This window comes from Netta rufina, assembly GCF_964035555.1.
Source record: "Netta rufina genome assembly, chromosome: 3".
NCBI classification, from domain to species: domain Eukaryota; kingdom Metazoa; phylum Chordata; class Aves; order Anseriformes; family Anatidae; genus Netta; species Netta rufina.
In genome coordinates this window covers 30592658-30604520 of record NC_140125.1, presented here as the reverse complement: position 1 = coordinate 30604520, position 11863 = coordinate 30592658, and positions in this window count along the sequence as shown.

Genomic DNA, 11863 nt, shown 5'->3' with positions numbered 1-11863 from the left:
GAGAAGTGATATAATAGATAAAGTAGTTCAAGGAGGAATAGTAACATCTCGTGAAGGACTGTTCCCCCATGGTTTCGGGATTGCAGTGTTTGGACACATCTTTGCTCCGACCAGTTGCTGAAGACTTTAAGTATGGAACTCCCTCTGTGGGTTCTTTGGGACTGAAAAACTGAAAACACAAGTAAGTGTATTAATTTTTCCATCAGAGAGAAAGTAAAGTAATAGCTATGGTTCTGTGACGAGAGTCTACCTTTAACTCCTCTGCAGCTGAAAGGGCGCAGCCCTACCAATCAGAAGGTGTTTCTGTGTTGCAGAACCATTTTTCACCAAATGCATATTGCACAGCTGTTCCACTCTTTCTCCGGGATCAGCTGCTGATTTGAGTGACTCAAAAACAGCTTCTTCAAAACAGAGTATTATCTAAACGGATCTGTTGACCTAAACGATACACAGCAAGCAGATAAAAATAAGAAAAAGACTCCATCATACCTTGCCTAAGCTGTGTCCTTCCTTCAAATTTTGGGTAAATTACATTAAGAGCAGCTACCTTGTTCCTTGATGCGTGGTAGGGGACACAGCTTCTCTTTTGGCTTGTTTGCCTTGTTACCGCAGACCTTGATCCTTGGACCAGATGACAAGAAGTCTAAGAGAGTGGTAGAGCCAGACAAAAAGCATCCCATTAACGGTTCTACCATTGACTTCTTCCAGATTGCTGGCATTTTCTTATTAACCTTTTCTGTCATCTTACTGTTTTCTTTTTGAAAAAGAAAAATCTTCCTGCTCTGACCTACAGAACAGCAAAAAGCACATAAATTGACAAGAAAGTTCCTTTAATTCTTCATACAGGTAACAAACAAGTACTTACACCCTGAAGCCCAAAAGCTGATCCCTTAAATATTGTATCAGATGGTGTATTTCCATGGGACACGAGGAGTTCATTGATGCTGAAAAGGAAGAATCCAGCTGTTCCTTCAGTTCTTGGCCTTCCTTCACTACTGCCAGCCGCACATCCTCCTCCTACCTTGTACTAGCTGAGCCATTCATTGAGAGAAGATATGAGTCACCGAAGTAGTAGAAAAACAATCCATCAAAATGTGAATAGGCTTCTGCCATGTTAAGAAATTTGGCAAAGGGTCTGTCAAGCATCTGAGGTGGCCCAGGCAGGAAGCTGTACCACGCAATTAGAAGTCAGGAAGAAATAGGGAGGAAGAAATAGGAAGGCAGCAAAGGTGAGATGCTGGTTTAGAGGTTGTAAGCTCAGTTATTTGCTGAGTCTGTAAGGAAAACTCAGAAGGGAAAAATAGGCTCTAAGTCTGCTGGTAATGGCAGCATCTGAAATCCTTCTCAGTCCATTGGAACTGCCCTGGTAAATACCGCTTGTTGCTTACATACATCTATGATCCCATGGATCTTTAGATGCTCCTGTCCAGTTACAAGAAAGTTGCATTTGGGGAAAAGTGGCCAAATATATGTTAAAGAGTTACTAGGAAAAGAGTAGCACTTCTTCCCCTCAGCAATAGTCCTCAATGTCAAGGAACTAATGACAGTGCTTAGCCTTTGGGACAATGTTTGAAGAGCTGCAGCAGAAAAAAGCTCTCACTTCTACATGCAAGTGCCAGGTTGCTGTTCCCCATCCCACCCAGGCACAGAAACGGCCCTAGAGATCCACATATTTTAACCTTCAGACTTTATTACCATTAATTATATCTAGAAATGAAGCCAGGATCCCTGAGAACACTGTGGCAGGAACAAAACACAATAATCCATCTGCCTAGCAACACAGGTTGCCATGAGTACTTCTCCCCATGCTCCATGCTCAGCGGTGGCTCGCCATTGAACACCAAGCCAAGTTCAAGGGCCCGGTACTGATAAAGAAAGCCTGCTTCCTCCAGCGGAGACCTTGGTTTCCATACCCAAGGCACCTGCATTCCCCTACAAGGTGCCAAGCAGTGGTGTGACTTTCACAGGTGAGGAAGGCAGGGCTTTCAGAGCAGCAAGTCTTCATCAGTGGAACCACAGGAGATGAAAGAGATGGCGTTGGCAGCCCCCGAGGAACACAAACTCTGTTTTTCCTTTCTTTGTTTCTTTAGAAAAAGTCCTTCACACCTTTCAATACCATTCCAAAACATCCCCAGATAAAATACTATTAAATCACTGAATTAACCTACTTAGGAAGAAAAATCCACGACTGGTACTGAATATTTGAATATATGGAAATACTCTTCAATGCTAGCTCAGGCAGTCCTTGAACCAAAAAACATTTGTAGGAGGCTGAGAGAGAATATTCAAGCACCTGCTTTAGGTCACAGTAGGAGAGAAGATACTCAAAGAGATGGACCTTTGATCTGACCTGCAAGGCTTGGCTTTGTATTCTTAAAAGTGAGAAGTGCTCATTAATTGTAATTTAATATTTAAGGGTGGCCCTTTAATAACATAATGCTTTAGAAGCTGTGTAAAAGCAGAGATATATGAGAGAAATAGACAAAACCATAGGTCTCAGACTGACATTTGGACAATCACAATTGAATGAGAATATTGAACACTGGAATTATGTTTGTATTACCAATATCATGAATCTAGCCTTTAAAAAAAGAGCTCTTTGTTGTTGTTGTTGTTATATGATAACATTCAAGTTAAGGATGCAAAGAAAGGCCATAGCTTGAGTTAATAGGCCTAAAGTACATTTTGGAAAGCCATCGGCCACGACACAGCGTTGAGAGGAAGAAGTAAGGTTATACATCTACATGATCATATATGGCACTTAATCAATTGAGATGAGGCATGATTTTTAATACTCAGTAAAATCCTCCTAGTATATGAGCAGTAGAACTACTTTCTTTTAGATCTTCAGTTAAGATGATTTAGACAGGGAAATATTGCTGTACTCACTAGGTTATTAATAATCAAAACCAAAATTAATCTGGGTATAAGAAAACCCATTGATTTAAGCATTTAAAAATTTTCTGTTTTTCTTTTTTTTTTTTTTTTTCAGAATGCAAGTTTTCATTTATTAAAAAACAAGTCTAGACCATCTGCTTGTGAAGATAATGTTTTGAGAATTTATGTAGCATTATCATTTTAAATCTACAGTAAGAAAGTAATGGAGAAAATCATAACAAGTCCCAGTAACTTAAATGTGTTTAAGACTTCACTTCACATAAACTACCTGTTTATGCTAACTTAGAATTTAAGTGGGAATATGGTTGAAGTCTGTGGGATTGTACTTAATTTGATTCACAATTTATTCATCTCCACTGACACAAATAGCACAGGATTAAAGCTAATTTTATAACATAAGCTTCATCTCAGTGCTCATTCATCTCAGTGTTTGCCTTTTTTTTATTATTATTGTTATTTAAAAGGCTGATTGCATGGCTAGCTTTTTTTTTTTTCCAAGTTTTCCAGGTTCCCAACATTTTCTTTTCCTTAAAAATAAGCTTTAACTTTGCAGAGCTTAAATTCATTTCCATATTTAAATAATGTTAAACCCAATCTAACTAGACATACTGCACAGACTATGTTTTGTAAACTTTACTATATAGACTCACAATTGTAATATGAAAGTCAGTTTGAGTTAAAAATAAACTTTAATGCTGTAAGAGGGGGGAAAAAAAAGAACTAAGACACTTCCAATGAATATTATCTCTACCTTTAGGATAAGAAAGAAATTGAACTCCTATTTGATTCCCTCATGAGGAATAGAGGAGTTTGATGCACTGTGGCCAAAAGATAGATAACTGTATTAATGGAAATCTAATCTGTGCTCAGAGACTTTGCATGCTGGCTGTGAATGTAAAATATTCATAACACAATAGACTGTTATACTGTCAAAAGCTGAAGTTCAGCCAATTTTACCAGGAAGAGTTGACATTTTGCTGTATTCTTCATTCTGGGGAACAGGAAAACGGTTCTTCCACTTTCAAATTTTGTCGTTGTAGCTATTTAGATATATCATAAGTCTAGAATTGGAAAGCATTTGTCTACTGAGCCACTTAGAGACAGTAACTCAAGACGAGAGGAGTAACAAATACATAGGATTGGCCAGGGGCTTTCAGTGGCACTGTGCAAGGACAAGCAGTGGCATCACCTACTTCTGGATTGCCTTGCTTGCCATGTTCCAGGGCATGGCCATGACAGGATCTGAGCAGGAAACTGATTCAGGTGAAAAATACCCTTTTTTGCTGTTGTGGTAGCTAGGCCAGTGAGCAGAAGGGGCAGCATAAGACTAGGGCTGAGGGAACTCCTACTTGCCACCAAGCACCAGCCTGGGATTTTGGACACAATCCTCCATCAGGAAGGTGGAAGCGATTTTTGGGCCACTGCTGGTTTGCTTTCTTCTCACTCAGGTGCATGCCATTCTGAACTGGCTTCAGTCATGCTCTGTTCACGTGGAGGCCCATGAGGAAGCAAAACTGGGGCTTGAAAGGCGAAGCATCATCATTTATTAGACTAGATGACAAAGCTAGGAAAAAAACAAAAAAAAAAAGGTCTGGTTTTAGACATATGAACCCCTTTTCAGCTTTGAAATATATTTTGCACCCCTTGAACAGAATATGGTAGCAATTGCTTTCAAACCAATTTAGCTTTATTATGTTAAAGAATTCAGATGGTTGAAAGGAAAAGTCTAGTTGTACCTGCAAGGTGCAGGACATTAGCCTTGTGGGACAGAAAGACAAGCAGTTATCACCCACAAAGACCTAAGGAGTGGAGAAAACTGCAACATAATAAACTGATTCTACTAGATAGGGCACATAGATGCAGATAAAGAAGATTTAACAGGAAGAGGGACTTAAAGATCCTGATTAAGCCATTTAAATTGTCTTAGGATTGGACATTCAGTGCTGCATCACTTAAGCATTTATGGGGTAGAGCAATGAACCACACCAGGGAAATGACAAACAACCTGAAAAATAACCCAGGAAAAACAAATAGACAACAAAATAGTAATGGGTTATTTCACCACGAGATGAGTTCTCAGTTGCTGAATAGCCATATAAATAGTTGCACAGAGTAATGCAGGGAGTGACAACTGCTTAAGCCGCTGTTGCTGAATAGACACAGCAATCATTGGTGAGTATGACTGCATTGCAAATGTAAATATTTGCAATATTAGGATAGCTGTGATCAATTACCCTCTCACTTAAGGAAGTTATGACTAAGATTATGCATGACAGTGAAAAGGGACTACTAATATATATACGTCTTAACTGCAAGTTCAGCTGCTAACTGAACTTTACAAAGTGGATATACAAGTTTAATAACCCGTCTTAAACTGAGGATCAGTAAATGGTAGATTGGTTATCGTGTCCAGTTTTATGTCATTAGCACCATTATTTACCATCAGGAATAGGATAACTGCAAATACACCTAACAGTGGTATCACTTACAGTGTCAGACAGTTATTTGCTCTGAATTGCTTACTGAAGTGTATGATTTAATCAGAACATGTATTTTCTCTGTTTTATACATACTTAATGATACAGCAGCATTCATTGGCGTTGCTGTATACTTCATCGCCACCTTGAGAGGTACAGTTACTGTCAGCTTAGATTAGCTCAGCCAAGTGCAGAGTCTCAGAGGGAAGGTAGTTCTTTAAACCACAGGGACTGGAAGCCCAAAGACCAAACTCGCTGTAGTGATTTGAGGCAACACTTGGTGACCTTACCTTCCTCTGCCAGCTGCCATCTCCCCCTCTGTAACAGCAGAACCAGATAGCAACGGGTGTGGATGCCCCGGGTGCATCTCCTTCTGCCTCCTTTCACCTCACCCTGGCTGTTCAGCACAGCACAGCACATTTGATCCTTTAAATTTATAAACTAAGCTGTGACCCAGGGAATGATCACACATCTTGTTTTGTCACTTCTCAAGTGCTGCAGCTGCTGGGACAAGGTCTTGAACTACTGTAGCTGCACTAGACAGAACCTGTCAGTTAAATTATTAAGTGAAGTTTCTCTGTTAGCAGACCTCAGCTGTGACCCTGGATAAGTCTTTTAACACACATTTTTCTAACACTAACACATGTAAGTGATTTTTCACCTCTAATTAGTTACAGGATTAAGACCAAAGCTCCAAAAGATTGTAATTTCTTACCTGAAAAGTGATATCATATATTTCAATTGCATGTAGGCTGAGTAAGTAGTGTTAGTGTTGTACATTTTATAATATCCTTAAGATAGCATTCGTGCCTCTCTCTCTACCCTCTTTGCAAGTAGTGTGTCTCTTTAGATATAGTGTGGAACATACGGGATATGTTGAAGGTACATGATCAAAGAGAGAACTAAAATTCAGTATTAAAGAGGTGAGGCTGAGGTTAGTTTGTAGCCACAGAAATAAGTAAAAGTAGAGCACACAGGAAGAAGGGAGGCGTGTGGGAGGAATGTGGGATCTAGGGCAGATGGCATACCCAAGTGCCAAGCCTTTTGAAAAGGATCTCATTTTGTGTCCTCTGTGCCTCTGTAAAGATCCAGAGATGATCCTGAAAGCAGACACACCCCTGGTGCCCGCCCTGTGGCAGCACCACCACTTCTCCATTTGCCCACAGTGCAATGTTTGCACGCTGCTTCAGACTGCACAAAGACATAGACAAGGCCGTGACGGCCAGGTCACAAGACACTAATGGGCCATCGTGTTGATCTCTAACCTGACACCAGCAAGTTTAACAAGGTCAAACAGCAAGGTGGTGCAGTAACATGTCCTCCCTTTTGACTGACGGTCAAAAAAACACAGCCTTGGTCTCACTAGGAAGCCAGCATGGCTAGGCAGCTGATCTGTGAAACTTTCCAAAATGGCTACCAGAAATCTGACAGGATGCTCACAAACTGATCCCGTAGCCATGGAGATCCACAATTCTTCTGATCTAAAATTTTAGAAGCCTGAGTCTCTTGTTCTCCTAAACAATCCTAGCAGACAAAATCTTCAGCACATTTTCAAAAGTCCAGTTTCCAGAGGTGACTGAAGGGACCTCCTCAAGTAAATATTACAGTCCCAGGCAGGGCTATGAGAGGTGTTCTGTCTTTGTAGGATTACTTCGCTTCAGCTGTAGAAGGAAGGAGACGCTTTTTAGGGCTCTGTTTTTAACACTTTCCGACTTATATTCATTGCCATAAAATATGAATGCATAAAGTTATCAGCCTAGAGCTATTGGCTTCCCTATAGATTTGAGAAACGAGAAACACAGAGAATCTATGATTCCAGGCTTTGGAATAACTAAATACCCATCTCTTTTTTTCAGGAATTACGAAGGGGAAAATAAAAAAAAAAAAAGGCAGCTCCATAAATTCACAGATCACTCAAAGCTCCAGGCCTGGCATTTAGATCTGCATAAGACATGGTTGGTTATGAAAAAGCCACTGCCATCAGCAGCAACCCAATGGCTCTTGATTTTGGGAAGATGGCTTCTTTGAACATTTTAAAGAATTCTTTTGTCCATCCTCCCAACAACATCCTTCAATAATCTGGTGGATTGCAGCACATAAGGGTTGATTTTATTTTAAGCATAAGGTTTCACAGATGAACCTGGCTTGTAAGACTGCTTTTTGTCAACTCAGTGATCGCAAATAATTGCATGGAATTAATCACTTCTATTGTCACTTGGAAATCAAGAATAAAAGTGCTAATATCTGGAAGCTGGAGAGAGAGCATATGCATTATCTATTAAGAAAGACAGATAATATGTACTGGGAAGAGAAAAGATCTGTGAGGTAAGTGTTAGAAGAATTAGAATGAAACCTAAATGAGAGGATTTCAAAATAGAACAAAACAAAGAACAGAAGTGAGAAAATAGTCAAATTCTTGAAAACAGAAAGCAGAAGCATCAGAAAACAAAAGGATGAAAGAAAAACTGAATACAGATAATCTGATAGAAAAGTTGTATTTGTTAGCATGATATAAAAGGAGCTTTATGTTTTCGGGAAAAAAAAAAAAAAAAGTGATCCAAAATGTCAGCAGACCTAAATGGCTAATCAAAAAATCCCAGTCTTGAGGCAGATACTCATACTCAAATCCCAGCCATGAAGCATATATATGTATGCTTAGCTTTACCTCACACAAGTAACACCAGTGAGTTCAGCAGTAAGCTAGCTCCACCAGTGTAAATCACACTTCTCCCTCTTTCCACCCCCAGTTTCAGCAAATGCAGCCACAGTAAAGACTAGAGAAAAAAAAAAAAAAAAAAAAAGACAAGAAGACAGAACTCAAATGCAATTTCCAATTCAGATAAAACATCAGACTGTTAAAAACACTGCAAGAAAATACTTTTCCTTTATATTTCAAATGTGGTTCCAAATGTACCTGAAAGGTAGAATGGGGGAAGCTAATATACTGATATCCAGTTTTAAATGTTTTTATTTTAAAATGTAGGCTGTTAGTATTTTAAGACATCTTGGTGCCCTGCAACAAGCAACCTAATTGCTAACTGAAATACTGTGTTCTGCAAAATTATTTTTCTTAAGGACTTCTCTGATTTTTGTTATTTTCTAGAATAACTAAATCTCTTACGAGATTCTAGAAGTAGTGGTAATAAATCAGTTTAATAAACCTGACCAAAGAAGCAAAGTGAATTTTATGTTTCAACACAACTGATTAAAATCCAGAATACACTCTGGAAGAGCACGTTGTTTACCACTGGTATTTATTCAGTGTTTTTTTGGACTTTTTTTCATTCGGATGTGCTCTGGACGTTACCCAAGCATGAGGCTGCCAACAGTGGGTTCAGCCAGGCTCCTCACTGCTCCGCCACCCCTCCTGCTTCAGCCCGTGCAGGGTGGGCTGCCTCACCACCTGGGCTTCATGCGCTTCCTTCCCACCCTCAGCCTGCAAGCCAGAGCCTCCCTGTAAAGGCACAGCCCTCCTCCCTCCCCACCTACCCAACCAATTCTCTCCTGTCGTGCCTCAGACTTTCTCTAACCTTGGCTCAGAGGTGGCTTTGGGCTCCCAGGCGCCTGGCAGACCAGGCCCAATGTGCCTCCTGCTGTGGGTGATGAGCTTACACCAGTCCTTTGCCCCTGAAGGGTTTCAGCAAGCTGTCTTGCACAGGGAAGTGCTCTGTCCCCAGCTGCACCAGCACAAGTTTCCATTGTGGTGCCCATCACATCGGCTCCCAGTTCCAACCCGGAGGACTCTGTGTAGGTGAATGTGTAGGGGAGGAGGAAGGCATGGCAGAAGGAGGAGTATCTTCAGTGTTACACAGGTTTCACCTCTGTGTATCCAAGTGGGCTTCTGTGGATGTTACAGCAAAAAAGGTGAAAAGGGAAAGAGGACCCGTGTCCATTCACTTCACTCTCTGGCTGTCAGTTTGGGATTTATCTGGGGTAGGGCTCTCCAAAGCAGCCCGTGCTCATTTGGAAGTGGGCTGAGATCTTCACCTCATTGCAAGGGGGCTGCCACACACTGCGATCCACTGCAAGTACACAACAGGTGCAAGGCAGGCATCTCAACATCCCAGCAAAGTGGAATTCTATACAAGTGTGATAAACCTAACGTATTTGGAGTATACAAAGCTACTTAAAATACAAATGGGGGAGGAATATAGAGTAAGTTATAAACTAGGAGGGAAGAAATACATAATAAAAAAAAAAAAAAGGAAATGTGAAAGAACAAAAGGAAATGTTACCAGAAACATCTCCTGGTAATAAAAGTTGTTCAAATAAACAATAGACCAAATTCCCTACATCTGGTTTCTGATTTATTGCTGGTTGCTAAAGCATAGCATTAAGCGCAAACTCTGGTATTGTCCAGCCTATGAACTTGAACTAGGATTGCTAGATCTAGTTACTATGGAGTTAAAAAAACCTGTTGGCTTTTTAGATGAGTCCAGATTCTCCCTACCATGAGAGAGAAGAAACAGAGGATAAAGGAAAAAAAGTTGGCTTTAAGCATTCATTTAAAGATTTGCCATCTGAACACTGGGCATTTGTATCATTTAAAGCTGATCAGTTATAACATTAATTATTTTCTCCTGTAATAGCTTCAAGTCTTTAGTGTTTTGTTTTGGCTTGTAACTTTTAATTGCCTTTTATGCGCCAGTGCATTAGAATTTCAGAGTGCTGTCCATAGCTAGAGTATTTGAGCCTTTTCGATGTGAAATACATTGGCAATAAAAAAATAATCTTCTGGATTCTTTGTGGGCATTCAGATACAGCTCTGTTTTGAAAGTGCAAGAGCTATACTTGGAGCATACGTGTCTTTTTCTTGCCTTTTTAACTATACTTTTAGTTTTAAGTTTTTGAGTTTGTAAATGTTATGATAGACAAGCAGGGTATTGTCACTTAGCAACAAGCTCTTATTTTATTACAGAAACACTGTCCTACATATGACAATAGGATTGCTAAGGCAGTTCCTTGTTATGACCAGCATGCTGTGCTCACCTCGCTTCTTATTTATTTTGTTTTATTTGTTTTAATGCTTCCTGTTGGTGATCTCTTACTTTGCTAGTAAGTGGAGAGGGAAGGCACAGGAGAAACAAGAGCAGATGCCTTATCTCATAGAGGAATTGCCAGGCGGTTCTTTTTTCTTTTGCATGAAAAGAGCTCATAAAATCCAGAATCTCATTTAGGCCCTGACCCCGTAATGAACTCAGCAGAGTCACGGGGCCCCGGGACATAGGAAAAGCCCTAAGATAAAGAGCCTCGGATTGTAAATACCGATAATCAGGGTGCTGCATGAAACACATAGGCCTGATGTTATTTTAAAAACTGCTTTGTTTTATGATTGGTATCAGAACAAAAATTAACTGGAGAGTTTAGGAGCTCATTAACTATGGGATTAGCAACTTCACAGGACAAAGCTGCAGGAAAACTCTTTATGGCACCCTTCTCCCTGGCCCGCAGGGTGCTGTTTCTTTAAAGCAGCATGAGCTGATGGGAACCTGTGGGTTATAACACCTGCTGGAAGGGCTGCCTGCCTTCTGGCAGTGCGCTCCTAGGAGTGGCCCTAGACTATGGATGTGGAGCACCAAGGTTAAGTGACAGTGCTTTTGTTCTGGCGGGGCTGCGGCGATGTACGAGTGCTCTTTGGTCTGGCAGAGGTAGTAGGGGGCTTGCTGCGGCTTCGGATGCTTTCCTAGGAAATTACCTGTAGCCATTTGGTAGCAGACACTTCTGTTGCTTTGATGGAAAGAGTTTCTGTTGCTGCTAGTCTGTCATGTGAAATAATGCTGGTTTTCCTCCTCCTAAAAATAAAGATAGACAGAGCAGGTTTGCTCCAGCAGAGTAGGTTAAAGAACAGTCTATGAAAAGTTGTCCTGATACAAAATGACTTTCTTTCCAAGTAGCATTCTTCAATGAGATAAACTTAATTGGATAGAGAGTAATTTCCTTTTTTTAAAAAAAAAAAAAAAAAAACTCTCATTTCTTTATCCTTTTTGACTTAAAGATGATATAGTATATAAATTCTTAAAATTACATGCCACTAATGGTTGTGCTTTGCTTGCTCATACATAGTTAGGTATTTCTGTAGCTTCCTGAGCCAATGTATGTATGATTGGAGGAGAGAGGGCAGAAAAAACAAGTCTCTGTTTTCTTTTTTTCAGCAGTTATGCTGAGTATTTTTCCTATTCTTTTGTGCTGGCTTATTCTGGGCCTTAATGGAGATGTAGCTAGGTTTTAGGATGCTGCTTCCAAAGGTAAGAGTGAAAAGATGCGAGACCAAGACTGTGAGGGGGAAGCAATTTTGTACTTTCCATGTGTTTTTCTGATGCTTTTTACCTCAGCAGACCTTACCATTTTGTAGCACCAGCCTTGTGGGACTGTCAGAGAAGTGCCTGGACAGGGAAAACTTGACATCTAGCTATTCTTTTTACTTTATTTTGTTTTTGCCTTCCCCACCCCAAATGTACTGGATATGTTTCCTAGATAGGAATCAGTCC